This window comes from Diadema antillarum, unplaced genomic scaffold, assembly GCF_040938485.1.
Source record: "Diadema antillarum isolate AM-2024a unplaced genomic scaffold, OU_Dant_1.0 seq00000682_RagTag, whole genome shotgun sequence".
Classification (NCBI taxonomy): domain Eukaryota; kingdom Metazoa; phylum Echinodermata; class Echinoidea; order Diadematoida; family Diadematidae; genus Diadema; species Diadema antillarum.
The window spans coordinates 977,870-1,000,136 of NW_027271587.1; the positions used below are offsets into that span (position 1 = coordinate 977,870).

Genomic DNA, 22,267 nt, shown 5'->3' on the forward strand with positions numbered 1-22,267 from the left:
GTAAAATTTTGAAGTATTGCCCTTGACCTTTGACCCCTGACCTTTGACCCACAAACCCCAAATTCCCTAGATAACCACTGTCAGTACATGCATATATACTTTGTTCCATAAAGATACTTTGAACAATTTCCAAGATAGAGAGAAAAAAGGGAAATTTTAACATTTTACTTGACCTTTTGACCTTTGACCTTTTGACCTCATGACCCCAAACTTTTACCAGAAAATCTTAATTGGGTAATACATGTATACACTAAGTTTCAAGAAAATATCTTCAGGCATTGCATAGATATGGGGGAAATAGTGAAATTTTAAGCATTTGACCTTGACCTTTGACCTTGAGCATGTGCACCCAAAAGTTGATAGGCACAACTTCAACCCCTAATACACATACATGCCAAGTTTCATTAGGATACCTCAAAAGGTTTTGATAGTTACCCTGTCCACAAAATTCATTACGGACGGACGGAAGGACGGACGGACGGACGGACGGACGGACAATCCGAAAACATAATGCCTCCGGCACCACTTCGTGGCGGAGGCATAAAAAAGCAATCCTAATAAAAGGTGGAACCCACCTTTTATTATGATCCCTTTGTTTGACCTTGTTTTTTAATGTCTCAGCATATCTAAAAACAGTTTTAATCAAATAAACTTTGAATTCCTCTTAGAATGGTATGCTCTGTATTATTTCAGAAGTAGTTTCGTGGTGTCTCACAAAAAGTTAAAAGCCCAATCCTCATCTCCACCAATCCTATACCATCCCTTAAATGTTGGGGGTTTTTTTGTAGCAAGGAAAGTGTATTTCCTTAAAGATGTGTTATCTGTACTTTTGTGAGGTAAAATGTAACCATATCATTGTTGTTATCCTACATAAACAGATTCACAAATTATGCTCCAGTGTTGAGGAGACCAAATTTCATTTTGACATTAACCAAGTAAAAATTGAGCAGACTTACCTGTAGGAGACAGGATGGAAAGACCGTAGCCAGCACATGAAATGGAAAGGAGACAATTAGGAAAACTATTAGTTGAACATTCTGTGACAAATAATACATGTTGACAGAATAGCAATGTAAAAATATGTAGGATTTCTTTAGCCCAGTATTGCTAAGAAGTTCTATGCAAGTACTGATCATCATTATCTGCAAAACAATCAAGCACTGGCTGCAAGCAAACATTACATACTAATGAAAAAAAAATCACAAATATATCATAAAAGTGAAGAAGAATGAGATTTGACCGCCAATGTTTGTTTTTTTTCAGCTAAACCTAGAAAGAGCAAGCAAAAAATAATATTTTAATAATTATAATAATACTCTTTTGTTGATGCATATCAGAATCTTTCAAAAAAGAATAATACTCTCATGTTTCTGTTGCCTCTCATGAAAATGATGTTTTGATTTCTTATGATTTCACATTCTACCACTCATATTATCATTGATAAATCTGCTAGTAGAGAATAGATGCATAAGAACATTTAATGACATACGTTAATGCTGCCAGTTTTGACAGATAAACTTGGACTTGTGGAGTGAAAATCGATGTTGCTGTCATTGGAAGTAATTTGTCTGTTTGCTAGACAAGAGGTGACTCTCTCCCTCTACTCATAATCCTTTTGGAATTCCAGGAAAATTCCACAGGAAGGAAGTACATTCATGAGCTCTCCCAAGCAGTTTGTCCACCACCATTCCCACATGATCCATCACCTCACAAATCACACACCCTACCTCGTCAAGACAAAGTCTCCTTAAAGGGAACTACCGGGGACAAGACTCTGAGCCAAACATAAACATCTACAGCAATAATAGCTCATTCACAATGACGCTGCACACCTCAGAGTTTTTGAGAAAAGTTATATTTGTACCAGTCAGGTTTTTGTACATGGGAGGTTCATCACAAGCAGTCAGAACTTCTGCAAGATGTAAGTCTACACTGCCCTGAAAAGTGGAGATCATAACGTTGAAGTTGAAGATGAAGTTCTGATATCAAGGACATACTTGATTTATGGTGACAAGTAATCACTAACTAGAAGTTACTGATTTTGATTTAATGGCTCCTTGCTCTAAACTTTGCCACATGATTCAATCAGAACTCTTGTTTGATCCATTTCAACACTGACTAAGATTGTGCAAATTATAATGAAAAGACAAATCCTGACTCTTCCACCTTTTGGGTTTGGGTTTCATGCCAAGCCTTTTGTATTAGATTAAACCAAATTATTTGCTACAGAAACAAGCCAAAAACATGATAAATGGCAGCATGCAATACACCCATAGAGAGATGAGTCCCCCTTTCTCCCAATTCACAAATAGCTACAGCATGGTCTGCAGACAAGAACAGGCCTCCTAATCATTTACCATGTTACTGGTTCATATTTTATCCAGCATACACATGTCTGGTATGCCATGGTCACATTCACTACAAATAGATTAACCATGAACACATGGTGCTTATTTCATCTGCATATATTTGTTCAAACATACACACACACAAACAAATTATGCAGCTGAGTTTTACAGTACATGCAACAATTTAAAAAAAAAAATTATTTATACAGTCAACCTCTCCTAAGTCCACCTTCTACATGTTGAAAAATTGGCTAAGTCAAAGAAAAATTCTACCCCTGATGGGTTTGAATAAGCTGAAATTCATGTAAGTCAAAGGATTCTCTTTGGTCCCTATGGATTCAAATTAGGTGAGGTTGACTGTATCTATAAAAACCACCAGGAGGAATATAGGAAGCATAGATATCCTGCAACTAGACAGAAAAAAAAGTTTTACCGACTATCACATTTCAAACATTTGAGCCTTCTATGTATTCTCATCAAATTGTGAAATGCCTGGTTCTTGTAAAGATTTTGTATCTGAATTTCCTGAATCTCATTTTCTATGACTATCACGTTAAAAATAGACAAGTCCCAGATATCCCAGCAGCATAACTTCCTGAGTTGGTTATTTGTTTGTTTGAAAGGTATCGGTGCCTGTTTTGTGTTTATGCTCACTGTAATGACAGTCATCCTGAGTGTGACGCTGATGACTTCTGACAAACAATCAAACTGCTCTCCTTTATTGAGAAGCAATAACTTGGAGGAGTGCACCAGTGAACATGGGAGATTGAGGAAGAGAAGGAGACAGAGTAAGATAGTCAAGGAGGGGAGTGAAAGTGCTTGAAAGGGACTCAAGATTGTGCGGTCGGTATAATTCTTGACAAGGCGGTAGTAATATTCCTGGAGGAAGGTGGTGCAATAAGGAATCAATTCTCAAATTCAAGCTCTCAGTGCCCTTCACTTCCTCTGCATCAGCCTCCCTGGGCCTCCTCCCTATCTACAAACACAGAAAGCTCTCCAAAGTGGCCCACAAATAAAAGTCAATGAAGGAGCTATTTCTGACAGTTTCAGAGTTTCTCTACATGGGGAACAGGCACGACTCCCTTTGTTAGTTTGCGTCTGCATGTCTTCACAAAAAGTGCATTGACATATAATATTTCCTGCAAGTGAAACAAAAAGTAACACACATACATGGATGAATTGATTTAACCCACACCATCACAATGGAGTACTCTTTAATGCACCATACCTTATCCTTCAGAAGAACATACTGCAATGATGACTCTGATTTCTCAATTCAACTTTTCTTTTCTCAAAACAAGATTAATCCCTACTATGAAACCATTCTGGGTTCACGTCCTTTTGAATATAACATATACAAATAAAAACATATTGCATTTACTATAAAAGACTTTTAATCAGCATCAACACATGCTCTTATAATTACACATACTGTTTCAGTAAAAAAAAAAGTTCTTATTTTTTGGCTGAAAATCCTTGTATTTTAAGATATATTAACCTTGAACTTTATTACAGGAGCAAAAATTTATCTCACTTTTCTTTTCTCACCATCTGTGCCTAATTTCCTTTATCAACATATTGTGTTGAGACTAACAGAGCCTTCTGGACTATAATGTATTAACATCAAGGAGCACAAAACAAATCACATGTAAGAAAATTACATCTCATACCAAAAATGATGACCTCAGGCTTGTGACTTTGTTTCCCATTGTTTGCTAGAACTGTCTCATTCTCACATTGTATCACACAGCAGAGTAAATGGTGTCAAATTACTGTCAGTATGTTAGTATCTAGAGTAGATTACCGTGCTGACATAGTAGTGTGATCAATGCATACCTCGCACTTGTCTGGGCTTTTAAAGGATTTTCACTCAAAAAAAGAAAGAAGAGAATTGAACATTTTCTTTCACATAATAGAGTAAAATATGCTAACAAATTCCCAACAAATTGAGACTGATGTAATTACGGTACAACCAATGCTTTGTCATTACCGATATGCCACAACGACAAATTTGTTTTCTTGCTTGTTAAACATTATGTCACTGTTCAGTGTGTTCACATTAATTTTTTTTTCTATGCCTTCTATGCCATTTAACCAAAAACATTCAAACGAGAGTGTAAGTTAAAACACAGTATGTCAGACATCTGAATGAATAACTCAGACATAAAAAACATTGGTTAGTAGAGGCTTCAAAGAGATACTGTAAAAGTGGTTTCTTCGCAGTGGTTTTATTTTCGCGCTTTTCGCCCTTTGAGGTTGAACCGCAAATTTAACATCACGCGAAAATGTTTTGAAAAGTCGTGCGAAATCAACCGTGCAAGGAAATGTTTCGAACTCGCTACTTGTTACAACACTATTGCGCACATGGATTCCGCGCATTGAGTGTATTAATGGTCAACACACACACAGCGATACTGCGCAATGTAGAATGATTGGATTAAAGTTTGAGTTTTCATGTGCAAAATAAAACAGTTTTTGCTGACTGTGAATTCACAGATTTTACCGACCACGATTTTAAACACGCGCGAAAAAGTCGGCACCGATGGAAACCGCAAAAGTATCTGTACGCGAAAGAAACCACTTTTACAGTACCTGAATACTTAGAACTGACAGGAGTACATTCATAGAGAGACATTTCCAAATGAATGGTAAAGACTTGACCCCCACCAAAGGGGCGCAGGAAGGATTGCAGACATTCGCTAAACAGAGGTCACTATGGAACTATGGGACTGCACCAGTATCATGTGCTAATCCCTTTTTAGATGTAAATCCTAAAATGTGATAACCTAGTGGCACTATGCTATCACTGTACAGCAGCGATGAACAGGTGGTGGAAGCGTTGCTGTGGATATCTATCTCAGAAAGGTGAATCACTGACACCTCAGGCTGAACAGGAAGCCAAACATATTGATTGTACTCACAATATAAAAATCAATACATGGCAAATGCTTGAGCATGGAACATAAAACCATAGCTAGATAAAACCCTCATACCAGCACATACCATGTGGTGCATCATCACCTTACCTATAGAAGAGATCATGAAAGGAAAAGAATTGTGCATGAAGTCGACTTTTGCAATTTAACCTTTACAGTTTTTGATCTTTAAATTCATTTTCCAAAAGAAAAAGTTTTCCTTGAAACAAAGTAGGGGAAATTATATATTAAGTCAAAGCTTAGCATCTGATTAATTCAGATCTGCCCAAAACCCCCCAAAATTGCTTTTCTAACATTATTTGGCTTTTATGGTGATGCATTATATATTTAAGTAAGTGCTATATAGACCAGGGATGAATGCCTTATAAATAGCATTGCAGTATTTAGAGGCCAGAAAGACATTTTTTTTTTGACAAACAACATTATTTTTTACATTTCCCATAATAGACATGTGCAAAAATGATATCTTGAAAAACCAGTATTTTCCATGAAACATGCAATATACTTTGCAATATAGGTACAAAACAGTGCAGAAAAGTTACAGGGTATATCTCATTTCATGTTTGTCTCTAATGTTGTTTTATTATCCAAGATTTCAATCATGTTAAATCAAAGGATGAAGATATTGAAACAGCATTTTTATGATAAAGTGAAGGCACATGAAAAAATTAATTTACCATGCACATTACAGCGAGCATACAGATAGATAATATGTAAGCAGTGATGATGTAATTCAGCACCTCTTCACACATTTTGTGACAAGGTCTGATGATTCTAACACCTAAGCTGACATATCACACCTTGTGACCTTTTCCTTGCTTTGGTTCCCCAGCTACCATCAAGTGGCAGGTAGGCCCACTGGTATGTCTGGGATTACACATTAACTAGTCACATGGCATCACTTGCTACCCCTCACCCAAACCTACATTTAGTTGTTTAATCATAACTACCACAGCTAAAGTATGGCTTGCATCATGCACGACATGGTGGTCAAGGTTGCCATGGCAATATACAAAAACATTATGAATATTTGCAGGTCATACCAGTACTGCAAAACTATACGCATTTTGTTACCATAGTCTTCCATAGCATTATTTCTTTCATAGAAGCATACACAGAACCTAAGCTTCATAGATACGCAATTATAAACTTGCAATTTAAGAGTCCTTGAATTAGAAATTGCATACTAAAAGCTAAACCTTCAGAATGTCTCAGTAAATGCAATATAAATATGGTCTTGCAAAAACTTCTTGCCATTATTTTACCTTCCATGCTAGAACACCATAAAGACTTATGAAATCAGGCCTGCATATACTCAAAATGAGAAAAAGATTGGACTTCTTCAATCTGAGTAGCATGACACAATGTAGAAAACAGTCTGAAGACCACACAGGTCAGGAGTACAACATGGGATTCAACACAGGGCATGTTCTCATAGGAAAATATCGCACAATTTTTGATATTGTGATGTTTAAGCTTTCTATTTATGTTGCCATGAAAAATGACGATATTACGGCACTGTAGAAATATGATAAGGTTTCTCCACCATAATACACATGCACATAAGGAAGCAGCAGTTTGCTGCACACAACCACAGCTGCAATAAACAATAACCTTAGCTTTGTGTTCTGTGCATGCAGGCTGTGGGAAGGAATCCACATTAATTTTCTGAGATGAGCATTTCATTACAAAATTTGATTCCGAAGTGCATACGAACTTTCAAAATTACACTCTATTCTTGAGGTTTTTTTCTGGCTATATTTTTGGTGGCTTCTGGCATAGCTGCTTTGAAGATTGTACAGAAATGTCTTTTTTTGTAATAGATTTTTTAAAAGATTTTTACTGGCAGTGTGCACAGCCCTCCACAGTGAGATAGGACTAAGTGAGTGTGGCAATGTATGAGTCTTGCCTGATCTCAAGCATTGGAGTACACAGCCACATTTTGTGATGGATACTGATGCAATTTATTTTATTAGGTTACTCTACTCCCTGTGGTCCTAAATTGTGATGTAGATATAAGTCACTCACTCACTCTCTCCTCCTCCTTCACTCTATATCTCTATCTTCCATTTTCTTCCCCTCCCTCTGCTGTTCTCATTCTGTTGCACATTGTGTGTCTGGGGATTAATTGCTCTAGTTTTTGGCTAAGAGTGAGAAATCTCCTGGTGAAAATTTGTCAGGTAGCACACTGAATTTTTCCCCTCATTAAATCTTTGATCTATCATTATCTGTGATGGATACTGGTTTGCTTGCAAAAACCATTTCAGTTCTTCATGGATGCTTCATTCGAGAGCCATTATAAATTTAGTAGAAGAGATGAAATGTGTTTGTGAACAGCACGAGAACAACACATCTCATTCATACGTAAAGACATCTTTATCACATGGCACAAGGTATAAAGATAATTTTTCATAATTTACAATATTGTATGAAAGGGCAATGTCACTTAAAGTTTGTTAATGCTGGCTTTGATGACTAAATCATACAAATAGAATAGTAAAAGTGCCATTACAATGTGACAAGCTTTCATTTATTTCATGTCCAATTAAAAAAAAAATGTCTGATATTGTTTGCTTGATTTCACTCTGACAGGACTATTTGAAAAATGAATAACATTTCACTTAAATATGGCTCATTCAATGTTTGCCATCAATTACTTGTAACAAGAATAGTGTCAAGGAATTAAGTAAGTGGACACATAATCACATAGTCTACCTTAACCACAACCATGAAATATTTTCTCATAAGTAGGCCATTCTGTTGTAGACTTTTAATTCAAGTAATCCAAGCATATTCAAGGCTAATACATCCATATTGGTTAAGAAAGATACTGTAAAACATGATTATATTTGCGGCATGAAATTTTTGCGAATTGGAGCCGACGGCCTATTTCGTGACATGAAATTTTCGTGAATTGCCACTGATGTTCAATGCATTTAGTGTGACAATAACTTTCGCATGCATTTTAATTTCGCAAATCTTGGTGCTCGCAAAATTCGCGAAATTAAAATGCATGCGAACATTCCTCGTTTTACAGCAGAAGGCAATTTGACCAGAAGAAGACAACATGAAATGAGGGTACACCCATCTCTTCTCATAATTCCTCCATACTCATTAAGACCTATTACCCAGGTACACTGGCTCTGCTTCCACATCACAGCTTGATAGGAATGAAATTTGTGAAATTGCCTTATTAAAATAATCACTACCTCATAAGTCTACTCCTTGCTGGCATACATCTTTGCTAATTGCCCTTTCTTATAAACTTAATTTTTGAATAACGAGATAATCATTTACCCAATCAAATATTTCTGGGGTGGTAATGATGATACAATATTGACTTGCCATGGAGGGATGGTGTTTAATACTGACAATATTTATTTCATAATGTTTCCCTTATTACTCTGCAAAAGACTTGAAAGGTGGCAAATCCCTACCTCATCAGATTACACGTACTTACTTATGGGTCATTATGACTGATTTCATTTTTACACAAATATATCAAAATCCTAAAAATTCAACAACACTCTTTCATGTTTAGATAGACATAATTTTTCAAATAGGTAAAAAAACAGTATTTGGGTTGAACATATATAATGCTTATTTTTTTCCCATTCTTATTTCACTGATCACCCAAAAAAAAAAAAAAAAGCCATCCACACCAGCAGTTGAAGATTAAAGCCATGACAACACACACAGAACATCGTTCAATGAGTTGGAGAACTATCTATCAAGTTACGACTTAAACAGTACTGACTTGTGAAACCATACACTTTTCTTCATTAACAAAAGGGTTCATTGGTGAAACAAAACTCCACATCTGCATTTAGCGTGTAAGTGAAGAGATAGGGCCCCTCTACAAAGTACGTTGACATGACAGAGCAGTGTGCAAATTGACAGGCCAAATTAGTGTGAAGGATGGAGGAAGGATTGGGCTTTGCTTGACAGCACCACTGCCAGGCTTTGTCCTTAAGCCATTTTCATAGCTCTCTAAAATCACAAATGGCCATTACTTAGGAAAATAACACACCACATTTGTCATGACTAGATTGGTGTGATTCAATTTTCCAGAAAATTGTATTTCCCACTCTGACAAACAATCCACTTTCCACTGCTCACTGTTCATACCAGTCCCTCTCACTTACACATCAGCTTCCCACACACCAACCCTATTACTGCATTCTGATCAAACGCTGCGACATTTTCTGCAGTAATCAACAATACATTTAGCCAGGTAATACAATAAATTTGTCCTTGGGGTGGGACCCACACATTTTTTTTCTTCTCCTTTTTCTCAACTTCCCACTCTGACCATCTCACTTTCATCTCTCTCTCAGCCCACTCTGTGTAATCTCATTAGACTTTCTTGCTTGGGATTCTAAGTGAACCAGTAGGGAATCTAACATAAGGTATACTACAGGAATGATATATTAAATTTGGAGTTGAAATACCTTCAGTTAGTCACATCACATTATTACTGTAAATGTAAGTGCCAAAATCATCTATCCTAATTCTCTGTTGGGTGATGAATGTTTACAAAGTTCATTCATATCATTTTGATCCATAAACTTGCAATCACTTGGAAATGGCAAGATTGAATATGCCGATATTAACCTAGAAAAACTTCAAATCAGGTATACCATTCCCTCTTTACAACAACATACTGGCTGTAAATTTCCTTATAAGCCCGGTAAGGCCTGCATAACTCCTTTTCTGTTACTATGTTACCATATTTGTAACAATGTGGTTTACAATATATACAAAAACTGTACGATACACTCAACTAAGCACTGAGAACAAGACCACTGCAGAGTCCTGGACATTAAGATCAGGAAGTACAGCACAACATAAACATTATATTCCTGCAGTATTCACTTGGAATGGCAAGGGACCCCGTAGATACCAAAAGTTATTACTAAACTGCACATTATATCACTTTCACGAGTCAGAAACTGTAATGCTTTAAGTGCTGTAAAACTCTGATTCTCTATAGGGCATTGACCTCTGCTGGTTCAAACTATCACCTGCCTGGGATTTGAGTTAAGGGTATCAAAAGGGTTTGACATATGACCTATGACCTGGATGGATAAACAGGAGATGACAGCAGATACAGAATGTTGAATAAGATGTGCAAAGTTTACACATTAAATGGTGGTGATAAGACATGACCAATATGGATGCTGCCATCTATAGTTGAATACATGCGCAGGAGTGGATGTGAGATTACATTTAGGTTTGAGATGACAACATCATAATAGTCAGGTGACTAATGAAAAAAATCATAATGTACCTAAATGGCCAGCATAATTTGGCCCCAAGGACAGGAGATTCTACCTGGCATGTACATCAGCAAGCTGCTGACACACCCTGGTGATTACCCATAAAGCCGTTGGCTACCTGTGGAGATTTGTTTTGATACTTATGACTGCCAGGTGCTCTTCTTTGTGCCCAAACTGCAGTCTAGATCTTATAGTCACTCTGCCTTGAGTGCTGAGCCTTTGACTTCTATGTTACAAAAGATACTGGAACAAGAGAAGCCCAGATGGTGAAATTCATAGGTGAAGTTTGTTAAAGTAATGGCTATTACCACAACATAGGTACCCCCCCCCCCCCCCCAAACAACATGGATATATACATGCCTACATTAATCGGAGTGTGCCAATGTGACATGAAAGCATGACAATTGTACAGTAGAAAATTCTGACAAACAGGAATGGACAATTTGTCATAATGAAATGATTGGTCCTTGATCCAAACCTGCATATGAATGTAAACAGAAAAAAACTAGAAATGTCGCTATGGCGACTGATGCCTTCGCCATAATGTATGATTCTCCCAATAGGTGTATAGTGCCATGACTTCACAATGTGTGATGACAGTTTCACATAACTGGCAAAATATTGAAATGACAGGTTTGTCAGAAATATCTTGAATGTTCACTTTCCTTGAACTGGGTTTGCTATAATTGTCTAAGAGTGCAGGTACAAATATTAAGGGAATTGAGAATTTTTACTTGACCTCTGACAGACCCTTTTATAAGTTTATGCATTGAGTAATTTCAAAGGTATGAAGAAAGAGTGTAATTACAGTACAAAATATATTTCTTGGGAGGCATTGAAACCTGGCCTTTGACCCTTAACCTTTGACCTTTGACCTTCTGGCTGGAAATTTCCCGGAGAATCTCCATTAGGTACCTGGTAATAAATGTATATATTAAGTTTTTAAACTAATAATGCAAGCATTGCATATACTAGTATATGAGGGAAATATCATAGTAAAATTTTGAGGAGTTGACCTTGACCTTTGACCCCCTGACTATTGACCCATGACCCCTAATTTCCCTAGATAATCCCTGCCAGTCAGTACATGCGTATGTACCAACTTCCATGAAGATACATTGAACCATTTGCGAGAAAAGTGATATTGCAACATTTTCACCTAACCTTTGACCTTTTGACCTTTGACCTTATGACACAAAACTCTCTCTGGAGAATCTTTACGCAGTAGTACATGTCTACACTAAGTTTGAAGAAAATACCTTTGGGCATTGCATAGATATGGGGGAAATAGCAACATTTTTAGCATTTGACCTTGACCTTTTGACCTTTGACGTCTTTCTAATGTCACTAAAATCTACTCAACTAATTGTCCCATCATACATCATCCTTGGACCAAGTTTGGTGAAAACTGCTTCATCCAGTTTTGAGTTATCACGTAAACAGATAAATTTTAGGATTTGACCTTGATCTTTGATCTTTGACCTCTGTCTGATTTCACTAAAAAAACTAATCAAGTAATTGCCCCATCATACATCATCCTCCGACAAAGTTTGGGGAAATTTGCTCGATCCAGTCTTGAGTTATCGCGTAAACGGATACAATTTCATGATTTGACCGTGACCTTTGACCTTTGACCTTTGGCCGATTTCACCCAAAATCTAATCAAATAATTGCCCCATCATACTTAATACTTGGACAAAGTTTGGTAAAATTCCAGTCAATATTACTCAAGTTATCGCGTAAACGAAAGCGGACGGACGTACGGACGGACGGACAACCCAAAAACATAATGCCTCCGGCACCACTTCGTGGCGGAGGCATGAAAAATAAAAAAAGATAACAGTTACTTGCCCTGGACTGTACATGTAAATTTATGAGTACTAGTGGAAAATAGATTACATACAGTCAACCTTGCTTAAGTTGACCTTGCATAAGTCAAATAATTGCCTAAGTGGAAGGCTGTTTCAAGTCCTCTCTTTTTATTTCTATTGATTTTAATCCCTCATAAGTCAAATTTTCTGTAAGTTGAAGCTATTTCTTCAGTCCAAATAGATTCAACTTACACAAGTTTGGCTGTATATCCCTATGATGTACAGTCTCAAAATTATAAATACATTGCAACTACACTTGCTAGTAGTGGAAAGATATTTTGCAAACCCCCAGTCCATATGGAAATATGACAAGATGAGCCTTGTCTAGAGAACCAGCTTGCATTTGACTCATATCCCAGCTTCTGTCACTGCTATAACATCCCACTGTACAGATGAACATTTTGTGCTAATAGATCACTGAAAATTAATATATGTGCACAAATGAGAATGAAGGGGAGATGTATCTGACTTTTAATTAAAATATTTCTTATTCGTAACTTTCAGTGGCTCCTACGTAACTTTCAGACAAGACTAATAGTACTTTACTGACTCAAACAATCACAAGAATATCTGGCTTATCATAGTAGCCACTTTGATAGAAAGTTCCAGCTTTAAAAATGTTTTAAACAATGCAAATGTCTTTTACCACAGAAGAATAGCGTATTAAAAAGAAATAAGTGCATGATTGCATTCACATTACAAGACAATACAAAGAAAATTTCATGTGAGTCTTCTTTCATCTCGTAAGGTTTTTCTATTTTTTACTATCAATTCCATATTTCTTTCCCTCAGAAATCCTCTCTCATATCTCTCTATGTATATACTGTACATGCCATATATTTCGCTAGTCTAAATTTTTGCGAATCGGGACTTCCCGATGATTTCGCGAGTGGTTAAATTCGCAATCATGGAATCCTGTACTGAACGGAGAAATGTATACACGTACAGTCAACCTCGGATACCTCGACGTCGGATAAGCCGAATATCACTTACCTCGGGTGCAAAATGAAAGTCCCGATTGTTCCTATGGAGTTTCCGTGTATTAAAATTCGCGTAGCTCGAAGAAAATAACTCGAAGTTCGGTTACCTCGAAGTGAAATCTACTGTCCTGATCTTAATTAACTTATTGTTTTTCCCAGCATGTAGCTCGAATCGAATTGCAACGTCACTCAGAATCTCCGATTAAGCGCGCGTGGACAGCGGAGACATGTTACAAATCTTTTCACACTCGACTGTAAATATTCTTAACAATCGCGCGCCCAAAGAAATACCCGGTAGGCCTACACAGCTGACAAGAAAAACCCCCAACACCTACCTACTACACACGTACACGATATGCACATAGCACCCGTGCCAGTGGAGTACTTACGTTAACACTACGCTCTTTTCTTTAACCACTGTGTTCTGATTTTTGATCGTGGGTGATACCGAGTAGCCATACCGTGCGCGTAGATTTCTTAACCGTCGTGGCGCACCTGCTTAGGTGTTGACAGTTATGTCTTTGGCGTTAATCACGGTCCACTGTTCTAACATCAATATCCTGCGTAATGCCTATATTTTAACTTTTTTTCCGCCTTTCACGAAGTTTGTTTCATTTATTCTTCCCCGAGAACGCAAGCACTGGATTTTTTTTCCAGCAATGCGATTATGAAAATACATGCAGTGTCGTATAATGATCTGGAAGTATAGGCCGAGCATGATAAAGAATGGAATAGACAGGGTTCCAAACTGACTTTATCGGGTCACCAATGTCATTGATTTTTATTTTTTGGTGGTCAAAAGTAAAATCTGCTGACGCAAAAAAAAAAACCAAAACGGGAAAAACATTAGAAAAAATAAATTAGTCCTACTAAACATAGAAAAATTAATATTAAGCATTATTGAAGTGATGCAGATGCCCATGTCTCAAAGAAGTGAATAGAAAATTCAATCATCTTATTCTGTTTTTTAAGATTTAGCAAATTTTGCCTAGGCGTAGAGATTATTATAAAAGTTGATGCTTATTCTAGGAGGTTAAAACTTACGTTTGAAATGAGAAAGTGGGAGCATTTGCTGACATTTGTTAGCATCCAAAAGTTACCGTTATTCATTTCTTATTGTAAAAGCAATCATCCAACATATATTAGTATGTTAGCACCTTACGGAGCCGAATATAACCGTTAATCATTTTTAAATGTAAAAGCAAACAACCGACATTCATTTTAGCATCTTGGCGGATATGAATTCTTTTTTATATCCTTATCCATTTCCAAACGTGAAAGCAAACATCCGCTATTTGTTTTAGCATCTAACTGAGTGGATTAATACCGTTAATCATTTCCAAATGCAAAAGCAACAATCTGATATTTATTTTTGCATCGTCCGGAGCAGAATATTACGGTTATTCATTTCAAACATCCGACATTTATTTCATTATCGTATCCGGAGCTGAAGGTACTGCTGTCCACTTCCGAAAGTGAAATGAATCATATGGGCAATTCCGCGGTTAGTAACGTTACATTTAAAGAAATTTAGATATTTATTTTTACTACTAAATCACCATTTATTCATTTCAAGTCAAAATCATTTCGAAAACATGTTCATCCTTCCTAGGTCTATGATATAGAAAAGAATGAGTACAATCCAATAAATATTAGAATTGCTATGGCAACTAAAATGGCTGGTTAGTAACGTTACGAAAAAAGGACATGACAAAAAAATCAATGTCTTGAAACAAAAAGTGTGCAAAATTTCAAGTTACTTAAAACAAAGTGTTGCATTAATTTCAATTATTGCGTCATGACAAATGTTCACACAAATATTTTTAGCAGTTCGACCGATGATTTATTAGCTAGACCCCAAATGCATGGTTAGTAACGTTACGGTTAGTAACGTTACATTTGTCCGGAGTAATTCCGCAGGTCATTTCACCCTTTTGTAATCAACAAAATGTCACATGACTTCTGGAGTATTTAAATGTATTCATCTTTTACCTTTTAGCAAAAATTTCAGGAAAAAATGTCAAAGCAACCCACTGTAATTTGCATTTAAGTGAATTTCAGCACCCCCAGTCCCACATGTACATTTTAAATGATGGTTTTAGATCTTGCAAAATCAATGAATATGAAAAATAAAATCTACTGAATTTGAAAGACCTTAGTAATTGGTGAACATCCATGGCATTAGTTGATACCTAAATTAAAGAGTAAGATAAAGAGGCACATTTCTTTTATCCATGTCATGTCCACCTAACTGCGGAATTGCCCATATGACAATTATTTTATCATTGTACGGAGCCGAATGTTACTGTTTTTCATTTTTGAACGTCAAGGCAAACATCAGACATTTATTTTACCATCAAACATAGCTGAATTACCGTTATTCATTTCGAAATGTAATAGCAAATATCCAATATTTTTTTTAACATCGTATGGGGCAGAATGTTACCGCCATTCACTTCCAAACATGCCAAACGTAAAAGCAATCATTCGACATGTATTTTAATAACGTCCGGAGCTGAATGTTATTACCATTTACTTCCTATCGTAAAAGCAAACATACGGCATTTATTTTATCATCGTACGGAGTTTGATATTACACTGTATTGTTATTCATTTCAGAACATCAAAGCAAACATTCGACATTTATTTTAGCATCTTCCGGAGCTAAATGTTATTGCAATTTACTTTCAAATGTAAAAACAAACATCCAGCATTTATTTTATCATCGTTAGAAGTTGAATATTATTGTTACTCATTTACGAACGTCAAAGCAAACATGAAACATTAATTTTACCAATGAACGCAGTTGAATGTTACTTTTATTCATTTCGAATTTTAAAAGCAAACATCAGAATGTTATTGCTATTTCCTTTTGAAAGTATAAGGAAACACCCGACATTTATCAAACAATCGTACGGAGTTGAATATTAGTTTCCGAACGTCAAAGCAAATATTAGACATTTATTCCAGCGTCTTCCGGAGCCGAATGTTATCCTTGATCATTTTCGAACGCAAAATCAAATATCTGACATTAGTTTTAGCACCATCAGAGCTGAGTCTTATCGTTATTCATTTCCAAAAGTATTAGCAAACATCTGACATTTATTTTAGTATCATACAGAGTCGAATATTACCGTTATTCATTTCCAAAATTAAAAGCAAACATCTGACATTTATTTTAGCATCTTACGTAGCCGATTGTTACCGCTATTCATTTTCAGAAGTTAGTAAAGGCAAACATCCGAATTTTTTCGGTGGCGCGATCGGGCCACCAAAATATTAATTTCTGAAATTTTAATTTCAATTCCGATTTTCATTCAATTCATTCATATAAAAGTCGATTCAATTCCAATTGACAAGCATGCAAACAATCGGTAGGCACTACAACAGATACCATGTTGAACAACGATAAACTTTGGATAAGTCGAAGAAAATTCGACGTACGCGTACCTCGAAATTCGCGTACCTCGAACCATTTTCTTCAGTCCCGACGAATTCGAGGTATCCGAGTTTGACTGTATGTCACATTCATATTGAGATCAGGTCAATATTTTTGCATGCCTTTAATTTCGCGAATAGCGCCTGACTCACGAAATTCATGAAAACAAAAACCTCACGAAATATACACCGTATACAGTATAGTATATCTCTTACTCTTTCTTCATACTAAGAAATCTACTCATCTCTGCATGCATATTCCTCTCCCTGTATCCATCTTCTGACCACATCTAACTCCCTATTGTGAAATCTTCAAGGAGTAAGTGTATAATTGAACACTGTTGGTCAGCATCACATAATCTTTAATCAGAAAGCTGCCAGCACCTCATCAAATGGTGATCACATTAAGCACCACACGATGGACAAAGTATACAGTGTCCACACTACTTTCTCATTAACTGTAGCAGTGTAATGAAGGTCAGCAAAAATTACCTGAATATATTTCCAAGCTGTCTCAGTAATGGATCTAGCACATCTCAACTTGGCCACATTTTTGTTATCTACTTACTTCCAGCTATTATAAAGCTCTATCCACGATGATACTTTATATCATTAAGAACACAGTGTGACAATCCTAAGAATCCTCAAGAGAACACGGACCCTGCCGCTTTAAGGCACACAGAGTAGGACTCTTGGGAGTATGGATGGAGAGAGGAGATTTAGTCGAGAGTTGATGTATGCCTGAAGTGCTGACCATCCCAAGGATACACCTGGCTTTAATTACAGAGGATGTGATCGCTTCAGAAAATAATAGCAGGCTATAACTATGACTAAACATAGCACCTAAGTGCTTGAGGCCCTCATAAAAACACAGCATGCATATCAAAACATTATGCAGACACATTTAGATCGACACAGAAAGGCAGAACACACATACACACACACAGACACACATATCGATTGTTACATAGACCAGCTATAGATCGTACTGTCTGTCAAAGGTAGATATGAAACTTTTGTCACTCTGCACTCTCATTTGAGGGATTTTATGCATTTCAAAAGACATGCTCCACAATTTTCCTTAAAAATATGGAAATAAACACAATTTACACATGAAAACACGACAGGAGAGATCTACATTATAATTATATCTTTACATATCTCTACATATAGCTTGTAAACAATCATTAGTCAGCAAAAGCAAAAGGAAATTCAGTTCTTGTGGTAAACACAGATAATTAACGTACTGCAAGCTGGTACCATGTAATCAACAAAGGAAAGATAGTACAGAATAATGAAAATGCATACCTTTAACGATTATCATTGAATGATAGTGATTATAATGATGGTGATGATGACTGTAAATATAAGCTTCCTTCATGTGTTTAAAGTCGTGTCCACAAATTTATAATTACAAATCCAAAAGTAAACCAAGGAAAGACTACATAAATAGGTGATAAAAGTTGTATATTCAATATTTGGTACAAACACTGTTTCCATGAGTAACTGTAATCTCAACAAAAAATAGCTTGATAGGCTCTGGCAAGACAACCTATCAAAATCTCTATAGCATTCAGTTTTTGTGGGATAGACCTGGTTTGGTTGTTAAAGGGTTAAAATGCTATAGTTGCAGGTTGCTACAAAGCTCTCATTGATCCAACGAGACTCTCCAGCAGAATGATAGGGGGTACACTCTATTGGTTCAATTCTCAAGTGAATACCATTCAGTGTCCAACTCAGCTTACCCCACGGCAGGTGTGTGCTTCACTGACCTGGTTTCAAATAGTCTTCTAAAGATTGAATCAAAGGCTTCTCTATGGATTGCTTCAAAGAGCCTTGGTGCTGGAAGCATGAAATTCAAATACTCAGCCCCCTTTTCATAACTATAATTGCTTCAAGGTTTAAGAGTCATTCCTGACAGTTAGACAAATGATCTCATTTTAGTCCTAATTTATTCTGATATATTGTGGTCACTGTCCACATAACATCCATGAATTCTACATCTTTTGTCAAGCATGACCCATCTTTCTACTTGTACAGCAATAAATTGCTTGCAGAAGCACATATGAAGATTCACATATAATAGCATGACCTCTTTTGAAAACAAAACAACAAAATTAATCTATTTGCCGTCATTTTCATTGTTTCAAATGGATCTCAGTGACTGAACAGCCATAATACACCAATCTTTGGCATAAAATTGAGAACTTTGTTTTTGAATGTTCATGTTATCTAGATCCAAAATGGACACTAACTTGTTTACCATGGGCACAATTGCACCATCATGTTTTGCAAAGCATTTTTCTTGGCTGACATGTTAACTGCTTTCATTTCATGCAAGTTGATTTCCTTCATCTCCTGACTTTACATGTGAAAGAAAATACAAAAAGAGGAGAGAAGCTGTGTCCGTTCCTTCACCTTGCCACTTTCTGTCAATCAAATTGTTAAAGCTCATACAAAATATGTAGGCCTACCATATTACACGAACGTGCATGGGTAGCTTTGAGCTGGTGATGACAAGGTAAATACATACTGTGTCTATTGTTGAAACACCTATGTTTGAATTCACTTCTCAAGTTTCTTTTCAACAAAACTGACACTATCGACTCTTGTAACTGCACAAAATTACAAGTGGTAAATAACCATTACTGGAATGACTGACATGTAAACCAGTCTACCTTCTGGTACGCAGCATAGAAAATAGGGTCACATGATCCACCTTTGGGGGCAGCGGAGCACTGACCGGGTCTCAGCCAGCTATTTTCATCCCATGGTCCTTTCCACTCTCAGGCACTTAGAGATGATTAATCTACAGGTGAGAGTCATGCTGTCCATCCCAACTGGTTCATTCCTCGCAAGATGAGGACAAAATGGCTTCCCTACTGCACTGCAAGTCCGTACTTTGCCCTCTTTAGTGTGTATCACAAAAAAAAAGGTAATTTGACTTTGAAGGGTTCCTATTTCATAATTGTCAGCTATGGAGAGCACAATCCTGGCTGTGACAAAAGAAGAACTCTTCCTCTTTCCAGTGGTACCTAATTATGCTAACAAATGTCTTGCATGACTGAGCACATGAACTTTTAAGACAACAATGACAGATTGCACTTTTTCCAAGTTTGAGTGTCACATGAGGGAACTAACGAATGCCTCAATGAATGGATGAGATTTGTCACCTTACCACCCCACCTTCAGTAAGGATTACCTTCTTCTTCTTTTTTCATATGCACTGTATACCAATGCTACATGAGATTACATTTCATGCAGTCATAAAATTCATCCAAACAATGTGAAATATTCTTTTTAAAGTACTATACCAATAAAGCAGTCATCTCTGGATAACATAATGCAATTCAGCTTAAAGACACCAAGAGCAGAGATGCTAAGTTTTCTCAATTGCCTAGGAGTGAGGTACTGTCATTTAGTGAAGCAACCGAAGGCAAAGCGGTTGCCCCCCTCCCCCTGAAAAAAAAAAAATAGTTTTTTTTTTTCATCTCTTTAGAATTAGAAGTCTTGCAATTTGGAGAACACTTATAACACATTTTTACTTACATGATTTTCATCTGCTCATTATTGAAGATGGTCTGGCAAGACACCATTTTGAACATTTTTTGCCCAGATTTGGGTCAGGGTGAATGAGTCTAGAATGTATACAAATGAAATGACCTAGTAGATGGCAGAATTTTAAGAGACCTCTTTGGATTATTTATCTAGAAAGGGAAATAGGTTTAAGATACAGCCATGTAGGCATCCTCTACCCAACAAAATGAATAAGAAGCTAGAAATGCCGCTATGGCGACTGGTATGCCTCCGCTATAATGCATGGTTCTCCTAATAGGTCTATAGTACAATGTCTTAACAATGTGTGATGACAGTTTCACATAATTGGCAAAATGCTAAAATGACAGGTTCATCACAAATGTGCTGAATGTTCACTTTCCTTGAACTAGGTTCAATTGGATGAATGGCTATATTGTCTAAGAGTGCAGGTATTTGGGGATTTGAGGATTTTTACTTGACTTTTGAGCCTTTTAAGGAAGAAGTGAAATTTGGCACTTTAACTTGACCTTTGACCTTATGGCTAAAACTTCCAAGAGAATCTCTATTGGGCAAAACATGCGTACATTAAGTTTCAAGACAAATCCTGCAGGCATTGCACAGATAAGAGGGAAATAGTAAAATTATGGGGAGTTTACCTTGACCTTTGACCCCCTGACCTTTGACCCATGACCCCTACATTCCCTAGATTATCAGTGCCAGTCAGTGCATGCATATGTATGAAGTTTAATGAAGATACCTCAAACCATTTGGGAGATATGGAGAAAAAAGTGAAATTCTAACATTTTCACTTGACCTTTGAACTCATGACCTGAATCTCTCTCTGGAGAATCTTTATTTGGTAGTTCATGTATATACTAAGTTTCAAGAAAATACCTTCAGGCACTGCATAGATATGGGGGAAATAGTGAAATTTTGTGCATATGACCTTGACCTTTTGACCTTTCACCTTGAGCATGTGTCCCAAAAAGTTGATAGGCACAACTTCGCCCACTCATACATATACATGCCAAGTTTCATTAGGATACCTCAAACGTTTTTATAGTTACGCTGTCCACAAAATTGATTTCGGACAGAAGGACAGACGGACAGACCGACAACCCGAAAACAAAATGCCTCCGCCGACACTTTGTGGCGGATGCATAAAAGGATGCATAAAAACAATTCTTTACTCATACAGTTAAGCATAAGAGGGTTTCTCATCCAGTGTTTACTACTGATATACCTGACAATTTTTTTTTTTTTTTTTTTTTCTGGGAGGTGTGAGAAAATGATTGCTGGGCAGGTGAGCATGAGATGGGTTGCTGGGGAGTACGACTCAGTAGGTCTGCAGGAGTCTCCAATTTGAAGATCTTTTAAACAAAACTTGCTCACTCTGACACTGACTACATGCATTAGCCAATACCATGACACACATGCATGCCTGCACTACACAGCACAAGATGAAAGCATACTTTCTCCCACCCTGTTGAATTCAAATCAGTCCTTTCTCCACTGCTCTCAGAGCCACTGAAGGTGGCATCACGGTTTATTGAGGTTATCTCAAAGTTCATCTGTGTGGCCAGTAGAAAGCAAGCCTTTCACATAGATCTCAGTCAATCTCATGACATCCAATCCACTGACTACTGGGCCATATTATCCAAAGTACAGGCTCATTATCAGTAGAACTGATACATATCCACCATTTGGTGCGGGCAACTTCAATATCCCTTAATCTGAAATATCTCAAACATCAGGTTTTATGAAGAAAATCAAGTAAAAAATTATGAACACACTCTAAACATAAAGAGATAGTGATAGTGATAGAGATAGTGATAGAGTGATAGAGATAGTGATACAGTCATCATTCATCAAGTAAAG

The 22,267-nt window shown here is 36.8% G+C and overlaps 1 protein-coding gene across 1 annotated transcript in view; it reads right to left on the reverse strand.

The window, feature by feature from the left end:
* LOC139737095 (testin-like) overlaps positions 1–22,267 on the reverse strand; it is a 245,014-nt gene that overhangs the window by 161,902 nt on the left and 60,845 nt on the right. The gene's annotated exons all lie outside the window — the stretch shown is intronic.